The 17,512-nt window shown below is 43.8% G+C and overlaps 3 long non-coding RNA genes across 3 annotated transcripts in view; all 3 read right to left on the minus strand.

The window, feature by feature from the left end:
• LOC141728385 (uncharacterized) overlaps positions 1 to 17,512 on the minus strand; it is a 45,096-nt gene that overhangs the window by 13,866 nt on the left and 13,718 nt on the right. The gene's annotated exons all lie outside the window — the stretch shown is intronic.
• Positions 3,582 to 7,002, minus strand: LOC141728383 (uncharacterized). The gene is made up of 3 exons (XR_012579306.1): positions 6,409 to 7,002; positions 4,990 to 5,196; positions 3,582 to 3,855 (listed from the first exon to the last, which is right to left on the minus strand). It is a non-coding gene; the product is annotated as an uncharacterized LOC141728383 (long non-coding RNA).
• Positions 8,129 to 15,710, minus strand: LOC141728380 (uncharacterized). The gene is made up of 10 exons (XR_012579303.1): positions 15,081 to 15,710; positions 14,890 to 14,977; positions 13,942 to 14,014; positions 12,671 to 13,844; positions 11,498 to 12,593; positions 11,266 to 11,419; positions 10,214 to 11,038; positions 8,997 to 10,136; positions 8,510 to 8,602; positions 8,129 to 8,361 (listed from the first exon to the last, which is right to left on the minus strand). It is a non-coding gene; the product is annotated as an uncharacterized LOC141728380 (long non-coding RNA).

A 17,512-nucleotide genomic window follows, 5' to 3' on the forward strand; every position in this document is an offset into this window, starting at 1 on the left:
TTTCTTGCGCATCTCCAAGTCTTTATCCTTTTTTTTTTTTTTTTTCCCCTGCGTTTCTCCTTGCCCTCCTTGGTTTTTTTTTTTTGGCCTGCCTGCCTTCCTTCCTTCCTGCCTTCCTATCCTTCTTTCTTTCTTCATTTCAGTTCCATTCCTTATTTTCTTGTTTTCCTTTTCTTTCTTTCTTTCCCTCTATGTCTAATCTTGGTTTTCCTTTCTAGCTTTAGAATAAAAAAGCAGCACTAAAAACTTTCGGGCTACCTGGCAGTAAAAAAAAAACTGCAAAACGAAAATGATGTAAAGAAAACTATTTACTCCCTGGGAGCCTGAAATTTTCTACTGCTGTACGTGACATAGAGCTTTTATTCCTTCTTATAGATAGTTGATATTTTATACTTACTTTATACAGCGCCCCCTGCCGTGTGATCCGGAGACCTGCAGGGAGAGCGCTGCGGCGTCCTTCGGTTCTGTTTAAAGAAACTCGGCTCAATTCGGCTTGCTTCGGCTCTTGGTCTAAACTCGTTTCAGTTCGGCTCTTCGGCCCAACTCGGCACGCTTGGGCTAAACTCGGTCACACTCGGCGCATTGTCTAAATGCGGCCAGTGTCGGCTACCCTCGGCTATCGATTCCAGTCGGCTATCATCGGCTCTTAGTGTAAACTCGGCTGTTTTCGGCCACACTCGGCTCTTCGGCTCAAGTCGGCTCTGTTCGGCCACACTCGGCTCTTCGCCTCTACCGAACAATTCGGCCCCGCTCGAAATATACCTATTTTTACATTGGAAGTATACATTTCTCTTAGGATTTTTACTTCTCTAACACTTGCAGGATTCAAAATAAAACCCCTGCGTCCACCCATACATGCCAAATACAAACCCCTTTCATTTCAACTGTATTTAATTTTTTTTAAATAATATTTTTCAAATTTAGATCCACATTTATATTTAAATTCTATACTGATGTGTGTTCGATTTTGCATTTCTATTTTCCCATTTATTTATAAATTTATATTCTATGTTACAACTCTTCCTATTACTTCTATTTTTTTTTCGTATTTTTATTCAGATCTTTATATATTTATTATATCTTTCTGTGTGAGGATTTTTACTTCTGTAGCACTTCCATTATTTAAAATAAAACCCCTGCCTCCACCCACGTTAAAGCCAAAAAGAAAACCCTTTCTTCTCAACTGTATTTCAATATTTTTTAAAATTCTATTTTTCAGGTCCATATTCACATTTACATTTAAAATGTATACTTACGTATGCTGTTATTTGTATTCTCCATTACATCTCTTCCTATTATCTCTATTTACTTATATTTTGTGTTTATATCTATATTTATATCTTGATTGTATATCTCAATATTGAGAAATATATACCAATAATATCTACATTCATATCATTTAAAATAAAAACCCTGCCTCTAACCCAGTAAGAATAAAAAAAACCCCAACCCTTTCTTTCAAACAATATTTAAATAGGTTTTATCCTTATGTCTGATTTTTATATTCCTATTTGCATTTATAATGTACATTAATGTATATTGCTTACTTATACATTTATCTTTATCAATCTCAATTTGTACATAAATTTATATTCTATATTACATCTGATGCGAGCAGTTATATATTTTTATACATATTTTTATACATTGACTATATATTTCTGCGTCAAGATTTTTACTTCTGTAACACTTATTTAAAATAAAACCCCTGCCTCTACTTAAATAAAAGCCAAAAAATTCCCTTTCTTTTAAACTATACTTACCTATTTTTATATTTATAATCCCATTTATAATTTATATTGCCGTATCATGTTATTTTTATTCTATACTACAACTCTTCATATTACTTACCTATATTTATAGTTCAATTTGTAGTCATAGTTTAGCAATCTCCCTTTATATATTTATTATCTATTTCTATTTAAGATTCACATTTCTATAACACTTCTATCATTTAAAATAAAACTCCTGCCTCTAACCAAATCAAAACCAAGGACACTTCTTTATTTCAACCACATTTAAAATTTAACAAGTAACTTTATCTTTCAAAATTATAATCATATTTAGATTGATAATTTTTATTCATTATATTCATAGATATTATATATATCTTAGGGAGAATGCCCTCTAATATAATCATAGATAGAAAATTTCTGTATTGTATATTTCTTTTACTTAGATTTATTTAATATCAATATTTATAGATATTTGTATTTCCCTATATATTTGTATCTGAATTTTTATTTTATTTCTATTTATATGATTTATTAATAAAAACAGGTCTACAACCTAATAAAACCCCCAATTTAACTATATTTAAGTATTTTTATATTTACAATCTATATTTATATATCTTTGTGCATATATATAATAGACTATCATTTATCTATGTGATAATATCTTACAATTCCATACCATGAATTATAGTTTTATATATGTATCTGTTCTCTATATTTATGTTCACCACTCTAATGTAATATTTCTTTTTAAATGTATATTTATTTCTATTTTCATCTCTATATTAAACCATATAAATAAGCCACAACAATACCGTACCTTTGTCAGCACCGGCACGCAGCACACGCTCATCCCATCGCAGCACATCAAAACAAAAGATATTTTTATCACTAACGGAACAAACATCCCACAACACTGAACCCTCATGAACACTCAAATAAACCTAACCCAAAATAAATTTTAAATCCCACTTCAACTAGCCCAAAACCTGCGCACATGCTCATCATAAACGTCCTCCTAAACCAGTATCTCAAAAACCCCAAAAACCTCAAATACACCTTGAAAATGACACAACTGCTAAGAAAAACAAACACCCACTAAAAATTAAACCAAACCAACTCACTAGACTCAAAACTGTACAACTGACCCTAAACAGTACTAAAAGAAGCCCCCAAAGCTCTACCTTTATGCTAATGCACAAATAAAAACCAATAATCTATAAAACTTAATTTAAAATTAAAAGAAAACTAATTCAAAGCATAAAAATAAAAAATCTAAACTGTTAAAATACTAAAAAATATCACTACCCAAATTAAAAAACATATTGCCTATAAAAACCCACCATGTAAATACCCCTGTCACCAAAAATAAAACTAAAAAAACCTATCCAACCAGAAAGAAAACGGAACTTAGGAAAACCAAAACCATAACGTTCAAGTACTCACACCACATCCCTTACCGGACAGCAACTATAAACAACATCAAACCATACAATCAATTCTAAAAACCACCTTAAAACCACTACATTGAAAAACCTTTCAAAAATTAAACACTGCATTTAACCAAAGCCATCGAATAAATTCACACCCACAAACTCCGGCAGCCCACCTGGCCCAACCAAAGCTGTATGTTTATGCATACAGTAAACAAAGCCAAAACCCCAGTAATACCTATCACAAGTCTATGAAAGAAACCTATTGAAATCAATCCTGTCTCAAATACAAACCAACCCATCCAGAAAGTTAGTTCACTCAAAAAACAACTTACACTGAGTTAATCATACCAAGAAATTAAACAACACACCATATACCACCAATGAATATAATAGTCAGGTAAAGAAAAACTACTTTTTTTTTTCTTTTTTTTATTTAAACTAACTTCTTTTATTAGCTAGAACAAAAGATTTTGCCAGGCCTGTAACAACAACAACAACTTCTTTTTCTTCTTCACCTTCTGAAATGTCCCTTCTCACTCCCAAATTCCTTTCAACTCCTGAGTTTACATCCAAGCAAAAAGCAAAATTCGTGCGCTCGCGCGTTCGATGCTCCTGTCAGATTCTCTGCTTCCCTCCACATCTTCTTACGCTTTCAGCCTTCACGCCGTCCTGCCGTGATGAGTCTGACAGAAGAATTGGCACATGTTAACAGAGCATTTCCCTCCCTCCCTCCCTCCCTCCGGTTTCCTCAGCACATTCCAATCCATCCCAAGCCTGCAACGATGCACGCTCACCCCAAGGCTCACAGCAAGCATGCAGCAGCTCAGGCTTACTGGGCTCCAGGGCTCTGTGCCTTAGACAGCCGAGGAAACTTCTGATGAGCCTCCGTTCCAATAAACTGGGATGCAAACTCACCTCCATCTCAGAGCCTCAGTGACCTCGGCCAGCCCCTTCCTCACTTCCCTGGGTCACAATCACTTCCAGGCAGAAGGATGCCAAGCAGGCTTTTGTCTTTTCTCTTAAGTGCCAACAGGTAAAATACGTAGGCTTTGACATAACTGATTACCCTCTCTTTGCACTCTCCCAAGGACAGTTTTAAAGAAAAGATAGAAGAAGATTGCTGCTAAATCCATATGGGATAAGGAGGAAAGCAGCAAGGATCCCAGGCCAGCAGCGTGCCCAGGCAGCGTCACGTCCCTGCCACCCTGTGACAAGGCACACAGCTGCAAAGCCCCAAAGCCTGCAGGCCCTGGAGCTGCCACACGGATGGACCCGGTTCCCTTCCCGGGTGCCCAGAGGGAAACCTGAGGGCAGGTGTCCACCCCGAGGCTGCACCCAGAGCCCCGGGCAGGGATGGAGTCGCTGACTGCCCTCTGGGGACGAGACCCTCCCTGCAGGCGACACTGCCTTGTCCTCTCCCTCCCCGTGGGACAGGGACCTCCAGGCTCTATCACCAGCCTCCTTCCGTCAGCATCCAGGTGCTGTGTTAGAGCCACACGGGTCGAGGCTTTCCAGAACCATAGCGTCCTTTAGGCTGCAAAAGCCTTCTAAGGTCATCGAGCCCGGCTGCTGGGTCATCGAGCCCCAGCACTGCCAAGCCCCCACCCCAATCAGGTCCCGAAACACCACATCTTGCCATGCTTTAAATGTCTCCAGCAATGGGGACTGCCCTGGGCAGCCTGCTCCTATGCCTGACCACCCTTTCAGTGAACAAATTGGTCCTCAAAGCCAATCTAAGCCTTCCCTGCTGCAACTTGAGGCCATTTCCTTTTGTCACCTCACTTCTTACTGGGGAGATCTCGGTACTTAAACCTTACCTGCTCCTTCCCTAGCAGGTCTCTGGCTTGGCTCGATGAGAGGAGAAACACTCCCACCACAGGAATGGCAGCTCAGCAGCTCCCACACCAAGGCAGGCTGCAGGCAGGGAGCAGCTGTCCTCACCACAGCTCGCGCGTCAGCTCTCAGAGATTGGCTCTGCTCTTCCTCCCGGGCAGATCTCTGCTCAGTGCTTCAGAACTGGCTGTCTGGAGGAAGGGGAAAAAACAGGTTAGCCAAGAATTTTATCCCGACTTATCTGATGTCTTTGCCCGCTTTGCCTCCTCCTGACTTCCTCCTGCTAAGAAAACAGCTGCCTTTGGACTTCTAGGGGGAACTTTCACGTAATGCTTATAGAAAAGGAACTACAGAAAAGTGCCTCCTTTTTAAAGACTCAGCCAAGCAGACAGATAACTGCAGCTTCTCCATCCCCACTGCCTGCAGAGCTGGCAGGCACCAGGCCAGCTCTGCTCCTGCTTCAAGCTGTTCCCAGCTCTGCCAGAAGAACTGAAGGCTGCTCTGGCGTTCCATTGCTCCGCTTCTCCCAAAAAGGATCCGTCAGCGCCGATACCCCTCCACGGGAAGGGCTCTTCTGTCTCACACGCTCGGTGACACGAGGCTACGCGAAGCTGCAGCAGCCTCTGCTCCACGTGGGAAGGGCTTTCTTCCTCCTCTGGCACCTGGCTGCCGTGGGCAGGGACAGCTTGCTCACAGATGCTGGGGCTGCCCCATCCCTGGAAGTGTTCCAGGCCCATTGGTGCTCTGGCATCAGGCTCAGAGCAACCTGCTCTAGGGAACCACGTCCCTGCCCACGGCAGCAGGCTTGGAATGAGGTGATCTTTAGAGCCCCTTCCAACCTGAATTATTCCATGATTCTATCAACTCAAAACACTAGGGGAATACATCTGTAAAGGTCACTAAATACATGAAAGAATCTCCCCATCAGCAAATTTTTGAATGAATAGTATATCTACAAACAGGGAGAAATATTCTTGCTACCTGCTCTTGCTACCTTTCAGGCCTAATTTTAGCTATCACTTCAAGTTTTAAAATATTTTCTTTTGAAATTATAGGCAGTGTTCAAATTTTAGCATTTTTACACTATTGCAGAACCAAAAATTGCTGACAATCAGGCCGTGTCATTCTTTATGGAGCAGAGCCATCATGACAGAATTTCTGGGACAGAAATTTTACACGATGTCACTCCACAGAGAGCACCAAATTCCATATCAGGTGGCACTTCTGCTCCTCCACATCAGAAATCTAAACTAGGACAAGTGAAGTTTTGACTTGGCACTGGTGCCACCTTGGGTCTGGGAACCACCCTGCATACCAAAGAATTTCAGGAGCCAGCCGGCCACCCCCAGCCACAGCCCCCCCCCCACAAACCACGGCCCTTTTCCCTGGCAAACAAAACTCACCTGCCCCGCTTCTGGATGGCACACTGCAGGAGCCACGAGGCGCTATCACGTCAGCCCGACTTGGCACTGGGGCCAGCTTGGGTCTGGGAACCATCCTGCCTATCGTGGAATTTCAGGAGCCACCAGGCCACTCCCGGCTACTGGCTAACCTCGGTCTCACGCGGCTCTTTGTCCTAACGCGGCTAATGTCAGCTACACTTGGCTATCCTGGTCTCTTAAGCTAAACGCGGTTATTTTCGGCCACACTCGGATCTTCGGAACACTTCAGCCCGGCTCGGCTCGCTGAGGGCGGGAGAGCGGGCATGAGAGGACCCCGGCGCAGACAGGCCAGGTTAACCCAGATGCCTGTCACAAACCCGCAGAAATACGCCCGCCCGCGGCGACGCTGAGCCCACAGCATGTATCGGATACGCTTCAAACGCCGCAGAAAAATCCGTCGGGGCCGCCATGACGTCGGTGTTCCATGCAGGCAGTTCACTTACACCCACCGGGGTCCTCCACTTCCCCGCCATCTCGAGAAGGTCAACGAAAAGTCCGAGACACCCGCGACACGCCACTCCCAGCATGGCGGCCTCTCGGCTGCCTGCCGGCGCACGGCTGCAGTACCGCGCTCTGCCCACAAGGAGGCAGCACTGCCGCCCGCCCCAGACGGGGGCGCAGCGCGCCTCGGGGCTGCGGGCAGCGACGGCGGCAAAAAAGAACAGGGGCGACCCCAGACAAAAACTGCTCTGAAATAAATGCCAAAAACCTGCCTCTTACCCGACCAGAACCAAACAAACCGCCTTGCTTTAAAATCCTATTAAAATCAATTTGACAGTCCTATTTTTCGTATTTATATTCACATGCATATTTATAGTGGACATTGATGTAGCATGTAATTTATAAAATATATTCTGTCTATTCCTACTGTTTATATTTATTTATATTTTGTGGTTTTATAAATATCTTTCTATATTTATTGTATATTTCTATGTTAAAAGCATGGTAGAAATGTAATTTTAATTATTTAAAATAAAATTCCCATACTAACTAAATAAATACAAAAAAGCTCTATTCTTTTAAACTATATTGAAATATTTTTATATTTATAGCTTGCATGACTATATTCCCATTTATATTTATAGTTTATATTTAAGCATTATATTAATCATGATATATAATATGTGTCCTATTCAAATAATAGAAATAAAGTATTTTTTAAATTATGTACCATATGTACTGCTACAACTTATTTTATCTTAGATTTTTAATTTTATATTAGCCTTTACCTATTTATGATCTCTTTCTATACTTAGATTTCTACCTTTATATTATTTGTATCTATCATTTTTGTACTAAAACCCCTGCTTTTGCCAAATAAAAAACAAAACCCCCCTTTAAGTTAAACTGCTTTAAAAAACTTATATCAATATGGTGTAATATATAACAAATGATAGATATGATAAACATAAAATTGATATAAATTTATTTATATCTATTTCCTATAATACACTATAATAAGATATATACAGTATTACTTGTGTTATGGATCCTCTATGCGGATATTCATTTATGTTATTTTGTATTTTAAATAATTTAACAATTCTCTATATATTTGAAAGACATTTATATATTTATACTTTGGTTGCGATTTTTTCTGGGTGTTTTCCGGGTCTTTTCTTGCCCTCCTTGGAATTGTTTTTCTGGGTTTTCTCTGGGTTTTTCTCGCCCATCTTGGGGGTTTTTCCTGGGTCTCTTCATGCCCATCTTCGGGGTTTTTTCTTGCCCGTCTTCGGGTTCTTTTCTGGGTTTTTTTCTTGCCCATCTTGTTGGGGTTTTTTTCTGGGTTTTTTCTTACCCATCTTCGTCTGTTTTACTGGGTTTTAAGCCAACATGGGTACATTCCATGTCAGTACATACAATATAACCCGGCTGAGGATTTTTGATTCTAACTTTAAAAATGAGTTGCAAAACCTGAAAAGCAAAAGTCATATACACAAGGTTAAATCCATTCAGCATGTGCCCACACATGCAGAGACGAGCAGACACAGACAGACACAGCCACGTGCTCTCACACACACTGACACACTCTTGCCACTTACACGCTCACTGCGGCCCTTACCTGAGACGCTGAAGAACGTGCTGTGACACATCTTCTGGCTGCTGCTCCTTGAAGTAAATGGCAGACCCTGGGGAAATCAGCAGCCTAGGGGACCTGTGAGACAACAGGAAGGGTCAACGAGTGGCTATCTGACAGCTAGGACTTGTCCCCACTCTGGACCAATAAATTATCTACCCAAAATCCCACAAAAGACAGATGAACAGTAAAGCTTTTATAACTGTTCTACCTAACTGTGACTACGTGCCAGGGCAGGGCAGCTGCGATCATAAGTGGCACAATGTAAGTACAGACAGTATCAGCTGAGGCAAACACTGCAAGTGTACACAGGGTGTAAGTATACACAATAAAGGGTAACGCACTTACATGCTGTGTAAGTACACACAGTACAAGCCAACAGAGGTACACAGAATGTGAGTACACACCGTATAATCCAACATAGATACACATGGTATAGGTACATACAACATAAGCCACCACAGGTACATACAACACAAGCCAGGACTGGAGATAACTTCTGGAAGATGAATTCTTGAGACCTACATCCTTTGAGAAGATAGAACCGAGAGAACCACTGCAGTCACCTGAGGAGGTGCATCTGAAACAAAGTCAGGACAAAAGTCAAAGGGAGGCAGGATACCTTAAGAGCTCCAGATGTCCTGTGTCCATCTACAAATCCCATCTAGAGTCCAACTACACCCCACATTACACATTCCAAGTCCCCGGGCCCTCTCCTATCGCACCAGGCTATGCGGCAGGGCAGAGCAGCTCCGGCACAAATGTGTGCTGACACCCGTGACACAGGACAGACAGGACAGGACACACAACGGGGACACAACAGGAACAGAAATCCCTTGGCAAGGAAAATGGCTGCAAGGACTGAGAGCATGCAAAAGGAGATGACTGAGTTCAAACTGACGGTGAGCTGATGAGGCTCAGAGAACACTGCAGGAAGAAGATGCTAACTGAATGATTGATTCCAAGAACAGTAAAGATGGATGCCTAGGAATCCTATGGTCAGAATCCTCTGCCTGCCCTCACATTCTTTCAAGCCCTAATCCACCATAATGGATCCAGGTGGGGCACAGCTGTCCGTACAGCTCAGAACAAGACCTGACAAGACATCTGACTGGATGCTTCCAAAGAGAGAACTTTTGACTGGGGAGCTCAGACAGGTATCAGAATCGCATCTCTGGCCTGGGTGCCAGGCCAAGGAATGCAGAGATCACAGATGCTAACAATGATGCCAAGGTTTCTGACAGGCCCCTCAATGTGCTAAGGTAAAAGACAGGAGATACACAAACAACACATAATGCACAGCAGACAAGTGACACCAGACACACCGGGACTGCTCTGCCCTGAGCACCTCAGCACTGTGACCAAAGGTGAGACTTTGCTTTTATGGGGCCTAAGGGGCCACTTCTTGGACACCCCCCCACCGCCAAATTGGACTCAAAAACCCCTCCCAGTAATTCCCAAACCAGCACCCTGCCTTCATCCCCTCTGTGGGTCATAGCCCTCTACTTATCTCTCAGACATCTGGTGATGCCGGTCCGTGCCAGGTGCAAAGAAAGGCCACCTCGTCAGCTGGGAAGGTCCTGCTGTCACCGGGCTGGTGTCTCTCAGACAGCTAGAGTAAAGAGAACCAAACATCAGTGCCTGATCTTGGCACCCCATCGGCCAAAACCCCACCAGTCTGCTACTCACCATGCTCCTAGGAAGGCCCGGCACCTGCTAACTCTGACCCTCTGCCATGGATGCAATGCATCTGCACCTGAAAGAAAGTTAGAACATGTGTCAAACACCACCAGGATAACTCACAAGCTGCAAAGACCTCAGATCCATCTAGGAATAGCATCTAGAGCCCAAGTACAGCCCCCATTACAAATTTACACTCCCCAGGGCTTGTCCCATTGCAGCTGGCCATGCGGCAGGGCAGAACAGCTCCAGCACCCATATGTGTGCAGACACCCGTGACAAAGAACGTGACAAACAGGGGGACATCAAACACCACACATCATGCTTGTGGTGAGGGCCTCGAGGGAAGAAGGCAAAAGGGACCCCAAAGACACACTAGGGAACACGGCACACCGGAAACCACGACACAAACCAGAGCTGTTCTGCACTGCCCGCCTGAAAGCTGCCATCAAAAGTAGAGCCTCTCCCTTTAGCTGTCCTAAGAGGCCCTTGGACAAGTTTGCTTTTCCCTCCGCTAATTTTTAAATCTGTCCCAAGAACTCCCAACCTGCTACACCCCCATCTCCAGGCCGTGGCTCCCAACTTATCTTTTGGATGATCGGTGATGGGAATCCACGTTGCACCTGAAATGAGTCTGCTTCAGAGAGCCTCGTGATGGCCTGTGAGCCTCTCGGTCAGCTACAATAAAGAAAACCAAAACCAAAGAATGAGTCCAGAGTTATGCGGGCCAAATCCCAGCCAGTCAGCTACTTGCCCTCTCCTGAGTGTGCCTGGCTCCCTCAGGCTCCAGCTTCATCCTGATTCCAAGGCTGTGGCCTTTATTAGGGCTGGCACCTGGGTTAGAGAAAGGCAAAGTTAAATGGCATTCCTGTGAGTGCACTGGATGACTCTGTGTGCTCTAAGACATGGGAATGCCTCTGCTAGAAGCCTTGTGGGGAGGGGGGCCCTCAAATAAACAAATAAACACCCTTTCTCACCCTGCTGCCTGCAAACCCCCTCCCAAGAACTCCTAACTGGATACCTGCACACCCTCCCTCTCCCACTCACAATCCTCAACTCACCTGAAGCCTCAATCTCAAACATCATCCTTGACACTCGGCAGATCCCTCTTGTGACATGATCAAGCTGCTGAAAAATTGTTGTGCTTGAGAGCTGAGCAATAACAACCACTTCTCTCCACGGCTCACCTTGACTGCTGCTATCCAGATTCACTTCCTAAAAAGAAAGACAAAGAAGTGAGCTCTAACAGAGTCACCATGTACACTTCTGCTCCACAGACAAATGGGGCCTCACCTGCTCGGGGGAATCCCCTCACAGGGGTTGGGGCCCTCGGGCCCAGATTTAATTCATCTGAATCTGAAAAAAACGTTAGGACAAGAGTCACACTGTTGCAGGACAACTTAAGAGCTCCAGATGTCCTGTGTCCATCTACAAATCCCATCTGGAGTCCAACTGCACCCCACATTACACATTCCAAGTCCCCGGGCCCTCTCCTATCGCACCAGGCTATGCGGCAGGGCAGAGCAGCCCCGGCACAAATGTGTGCAGACACCCGTGACACAGGACAGACAGGACAGGACACACAACGGGGACACAACAGGAACAGAAATCTCTTGGCAAGGAAAATGGCTGCAAGGACTGAGAGCATGCAAAAGGAGATGACTGAGTTCAAACTGACGGTGAGCTGATGAGGCTCAGAGAACACTGCTGGAAGAAGATGCTAACTACTGTTCTTGGAATCAATCATTCAAAGATGGATGCCTAGGAATCCTATGGTCAGAAGCCTCTGCCTGCCCTCACATTCATTCAAGCCCTAATCCACCATAATGGATCCAGGTGGGGCACAGCTGTCCGTACAGCTCAGAACAAGACCTGACAAGACATCTGACTGGATGCTTCCAAAGAGAGAACTTTTGACTGGGGAGCTCAGACAGGTATCAGAATCACATCTCTGGCCTGGGTGCCAGGCCAAGGAATGCAGAGATCACAGATGCTAACAATGATGCCAAGGTTTCTGACAGGCCCCTCAATGTGCTAAGGTAAAAGACAGGAGATACACAAACAACACATAATGCACAGCAGACAAGTGACACCAGACACACCGGGACTGCTCTGCCCTGAACACCTCAGCACTGTGATCAAAGGTGAGACTTGGCTTTCATGGGGCCTAAGGGGCCACTTCATGGACACCCCCCCACCGCCAAATTGGACTCAAAAACCCCTCCCAGTAATTCCCAAACCAGCACCCTGCCTTCATCCCCTCTGTGGGTCATAGCCCTCTACTTATCTCTCAGACATCTGGCAATGCCGGTCCGTGCCAGGTGCAAAGAAAGGCCATCTCGTCAGCTGGGAAGGTCCTGCTGTCACCGGGCTGGTGTCTCTCAGACAGCTAGAGTAAAGAGAACCAAACATCAGTGCCTGATCTTGGCACCGCATCGGCCAAAACCCCACCAGTCTGCTACTTACCGTGCTCCTAGGAAGGCCCGGCACCTGCTAACTCTGACCCTCTGCCATGGATGCAATGCATCTGCACCTGAAAGAAAGTTAGAACATGTGTCAAACACCACCAGGATAACTCACAAGCTGCAAAGATCTCAGATCCATCTAGGAATAGCATCTAGAGCCCAAGTACAGCCCCCATTACAAATTTACACTCCCCAGGGCTTGTCCCATTGCAGCTGGCCGTGCGGCAGGGCAGAACAGCTCCGGCACCCATATGCGTGCAGACACCCGTGACAAAGAACGTGACAAACAGGGGGACATCAAACACCACACATCATGCTTGTGGTGAGGGCCTCGAGGGAAGAAGGCAAAAGGGACCCCAAAGACACACTAGGGAACACGGCACACCGGAAACCACGACACAAACCAGAGCTGTTCTGCACTGCCCGCCTGAAAGCTGCCATCAAAAGTAGAGCCTCTCCCTTCAGCTGTCCTAAGAGGCCCTTGGACAAGTTTGCTTTTCCCTCCGCTAATTTTTAAATCTGTCCCAAGAACTCCAAATCTGCTACGCCCCCATCTCCAGGCCGTGGCTCCCAACTTATCTTTTGGATGATCGGTGATGGGAATCCACGTTGCACCTGAAATGAGTCTGCTTCAGAGAGCCTCGTGATGGCCTGTGAGCCTCTCGGTCAGCTACAATAAAGAAAACCAAAACCAAAGAATGAGTCCAGAGTTATGCGGGCCAAATCCCAGCCAGTCAGCTACTTGCCCTCTCCTGAGTGTGCCTGGCTCCCTCAGGCTCCAGCTTCATCCTGATTCCAAGGCTGTGGCCTTTATTAGGGCTGGCACCTGGGTTAGAGAAAGGCAAAGTTAAATGGCATTCCTGTGAGTGCACTGGATGACTCTGTGTGCTCTAAGACATGGGAATGCCTCTGCTAGAAGCCTTATGGGGAGGGGGGCCCTCAAATAAACAAATAAACACCCTTTCTCACCCTGCTGCCTGCAAACCCCCTCCCAAGAACTCCTAACTGGATACCTGCTCACCCTCCCTCTCCCACTCACAATCCTCAACTCACCTGAAGCCTCAATCTCAAACATCATCCTTGACACTGGGCAGATCCCTCCTGAGACACGATGAATCTGCTGCAAAAAGTGTTGTCCTTGACACAACCTGGAATCTCTGAAAGGCGTGCTCCTCCTAAAAACCATAAAAAACAAACCAAGAACAAAACCAGAAATTACAAAGGTGCTTTAACACCCCTAAACACAAAACCCAAAATTGTGAACCTACATACTCCCTGTATTCCATGCTGTTTTCTTCACAGTCTCTTCCAAGCCTCTGCTGCTTTAGATGCCCAGAAACACCTGCTGGAAACAAGCTGAGATGAGCTGAAAGAGCCTTTTCACTGAAATGAGAGGAGAACTCCTACCCCAGCACACCCCAGAGAGGGAATGAAGCCCCTCGGCCAAGGCTGGGGTTAATATACCCCCGATGGTGCCCGCCTCTCGTTCCCATGGCACCCAGGAAAAGGGAGGGGGCAAATCCTCCCAGGTGTAAAAGCCCTCAGAACAGCTGCAGCTGTTTGGCCACTCAGATTCAAGGGGAGTAAAGGGCTTGTTATAGAAGAAAACTCTTCACAAAAATAACAGTGCTTTCTTTTTTGCAACAGCTACTTGGAGCAGAAGAACAGAAAACTGGTAAGACATAAAACTTTGTGTTTAGGTAGCATAGCTGGATAAATTGGGTCATTTGCTGTTAACTTACATAATTATTCTGTATTTAACCAAAGCCATCTAATAAATTCACACCCAAAACTCCAGCAGCCCAGCTGGCCCTACCAAATCTGTATGTTTATACATACAGTAAACAATACCAAAATCCCAGTAATACCTATGAGAAGTCTATGAAAGAAACCTATTGAAATTAATCCTACCTGAAATACCATCTATTCCTACCTGAAAACCCATCCAGAAAGTTAGCTTCACTCAAAAAACAATTTACACAGAGTTAATAATACCAAGAAATAACACACCATATACCACCAATGAATATAATAGTGAAGGAAAAAAACCCCACATTTCAAACTTTTTTTAATTTAAACTAACTTCTTTTATCAGCTAGAACAAAAGATTTTGCCAGGACTGTAACAACAACTCCTTCTCCTTCTGAAATGTCCCTTCTCCTTCCCAAATTCCTTACAACTTCTGAGTTTAAATCCAATCCAAAAGCAGAATTCGTGCACCTGTGCGTTCAATGCTCCTGTCAGATTCTCTCTTTCCCTCCACATCTTCTTACACTTTCAGTCTTCACGCTGTCCTGCTCTGATGAGTCTGACAGAAGAACAGGCACATGTTAACAGAGCATTTCCCTCCCCAGAGCTGGTTTCCTCAGCGCATTTCACTCAATCCCAAGCCTGCAATGATGCACGCTCACCTGAAGCAGGGGGAGAAATCTGTAAAGGTCACTAAATACATAAAAGCGCATCCCCATTGTTCCATTACTCAGCAGCCCATCCTGCCAAGGTCAGAGCTCGCTGCCCACCGAGGACACGGCAACCAGCAGGGCCCTTTCTCCCACTCTCCAGCACGGACCTGCGAAGCCACAGAGGAGTTTACAGAGACCGGGAGCCGGCGGGACGGGACGGGCGCCCGGCCCGACCTTCCAAAGCTGGCGGCAGCGACGGCGGCGAGAGCCACGGCCCCGCTCCGCCTCCTGCGCCGCCTGCCCGGGGCCGCCCCGCCGGGATTGTCCGGCCCGCGGTCGCTCCCAGCGCCTGGAGCGTGGCGGGCGCGGGCCCGGGGGCTGCAGCCCTGTTCCGATGCCGCTCGCTCCCGCCCCTCGCACTTCCTTCGCTCGGCAGCCGCGTCCTTCCGCCGCCCCCGGCACCCAGCGGCGAGAGGCAAGGCGCTGGCTCGGGGGGTGCAGTACCGCCCTTTGGACACAGGGGGGCAGACTCACCGGGGTGTGCTATTTTCTCCGCCTTTTTGGCCGCCATTTTGAGAAGGTCAAGCCAGTCCGAGACACCCGCGACACGCCACTCCCAACACGGCGGCCTCTCGGCTGCCTGCCCGCTCACGGCTGCAGTACCGCGCTCTGCCCACAAGGAGGCAGCACTGCCGCCCGCCCCAGCCGGGGGCGCAGCGCGCCTCGGGGCTGCGGGCAGCGACGGCGGCAAAAAAGAACAGGGGCGACCCCAGACAAAAACTGCTCTGAAATAAATGCCAAAAACCTGCCTCCTATCGAGCAAGAGTCAAACAAGCCCCCTTGATTTAAAGCCATGTTTAAATAAAAGTTTTATTTCTATTTTTCATATTTATAGTCACACGCATATTTATAGTGAACATTGATGTAGCATGTAATTTATACAATATATTCTGTCTATTCCTATTGTTTATATGTATTTCTCTGTGTTTTTATAAATATCTTTCTCTATTAATTGTATAGTTCTTATATAGTTCTTCTATAGCTTAAAACTACATTTCTAAAATACTTTTATTATTTAAAAAAAAATCCAATTCTAACTAAATAAATACCAGAAAACCCTTCTTTTAAACTATACTGAAATATTGTTATATTTAGAGCTTGCATGACTATATACACATTTATATTTCTAGTTTATATTGATGCATTATATTTAGAATATATATAATATGTATCCTGCTCAAATAATAGAGAGAAATTATTTATTAAATTACGTATCATATCTACTGCTAAACCTTGTTTTTTCCTTTATTTTTAATTTTTATATTAACCTTTAGCTATTTATGATATATTTATATACTTAGACTTCTACCTTTATATTATTTGTATTTATAATTTTTATACTAAAACCCCTGCTTTTGCCAAATGAAAAACAAAACCATCCTTTATTTTCAACTACTTGAAAAATACTTTTATAATTATAATTATCATATCTATCATTTGTTTTATAAGTATAGTACATCAATTGATATATCTATTTTATATCTATTTCCTATAATATACTAAAAAAGATATATACAGTATTACTTGTATTATGCGTAGTATCAATTGATGTTATTTTATATTTACAATTATTTAAAAATTTTATGTATACCTGCATATATTTGAAACACATTTCTATATTTATATTTGAGTTGGGTTGTGTCTATATTTATATTCTCTATCTACATATCTATAAATACACACAATACTCTAATTAAAAAAGATAATATCTTATTGTAACATATAATAACTTATGTTACAAGTAAAATTTTAAAAAAAGATCAAATATATAAAAACAAGAGAGGTTTATTCCCATTTCCACACATCTGTTTTGTTTAAATGTAGTTATAATATTACATTAGAAATCCAATTCCTAAATAAAATTACAATACAAAGAGCATTGAATTGCCAGCAATATCTTCGAAAAACATCAAGATACCTCCAACAGCCAAAAATCTGCCAGCCAAAAAACCACAAAACACTCTTTTCAATAACAAATTCTCATCATATCCGAAAAATGGAACCAAGATAAAAGAAAACCCTATAGAAACACGCACAGCAAATTACAACAACTACTAAAAAACGAAATCAAACCAACCTACTAAACTACAAACAGTGCCACTGACCCTGAAGGTTACTAAAAAAAAATAAACAAAATTCTACCTCTACACTAACTCAAAGAATAACCAATCCTCTGTAAAAATAACAGCCGAACTACTTAACGAAATAGAAAAAATCTCAAGGTCTAAAAACTAAGAAAACAACTACTCAATACTACTTGAAAAGATCCACCATATAAATACCCAGATTCCCAAAATAAAACCGATGAACAACAATCAAATACATGAAAGAACAACAACAACAACAAAAATAATAAAAAAAAAAACCAACAACAAAAAAAG

This window comes from Zonotrichia albicollis, chromosome 3, assembly GCF_047830755.1.
Source record: "Zonotrichia albicollis isolate bZonAlb1 chromosome 3, bZonAlb1.hap1, whole genome shotgun sequence".
Lineage (NCBI taxonomy): Eukaryota > Metazoa > Chordata > Aves > Passeriformes > Passerellidae > Zonotrichia > Zonotrichia albicollis.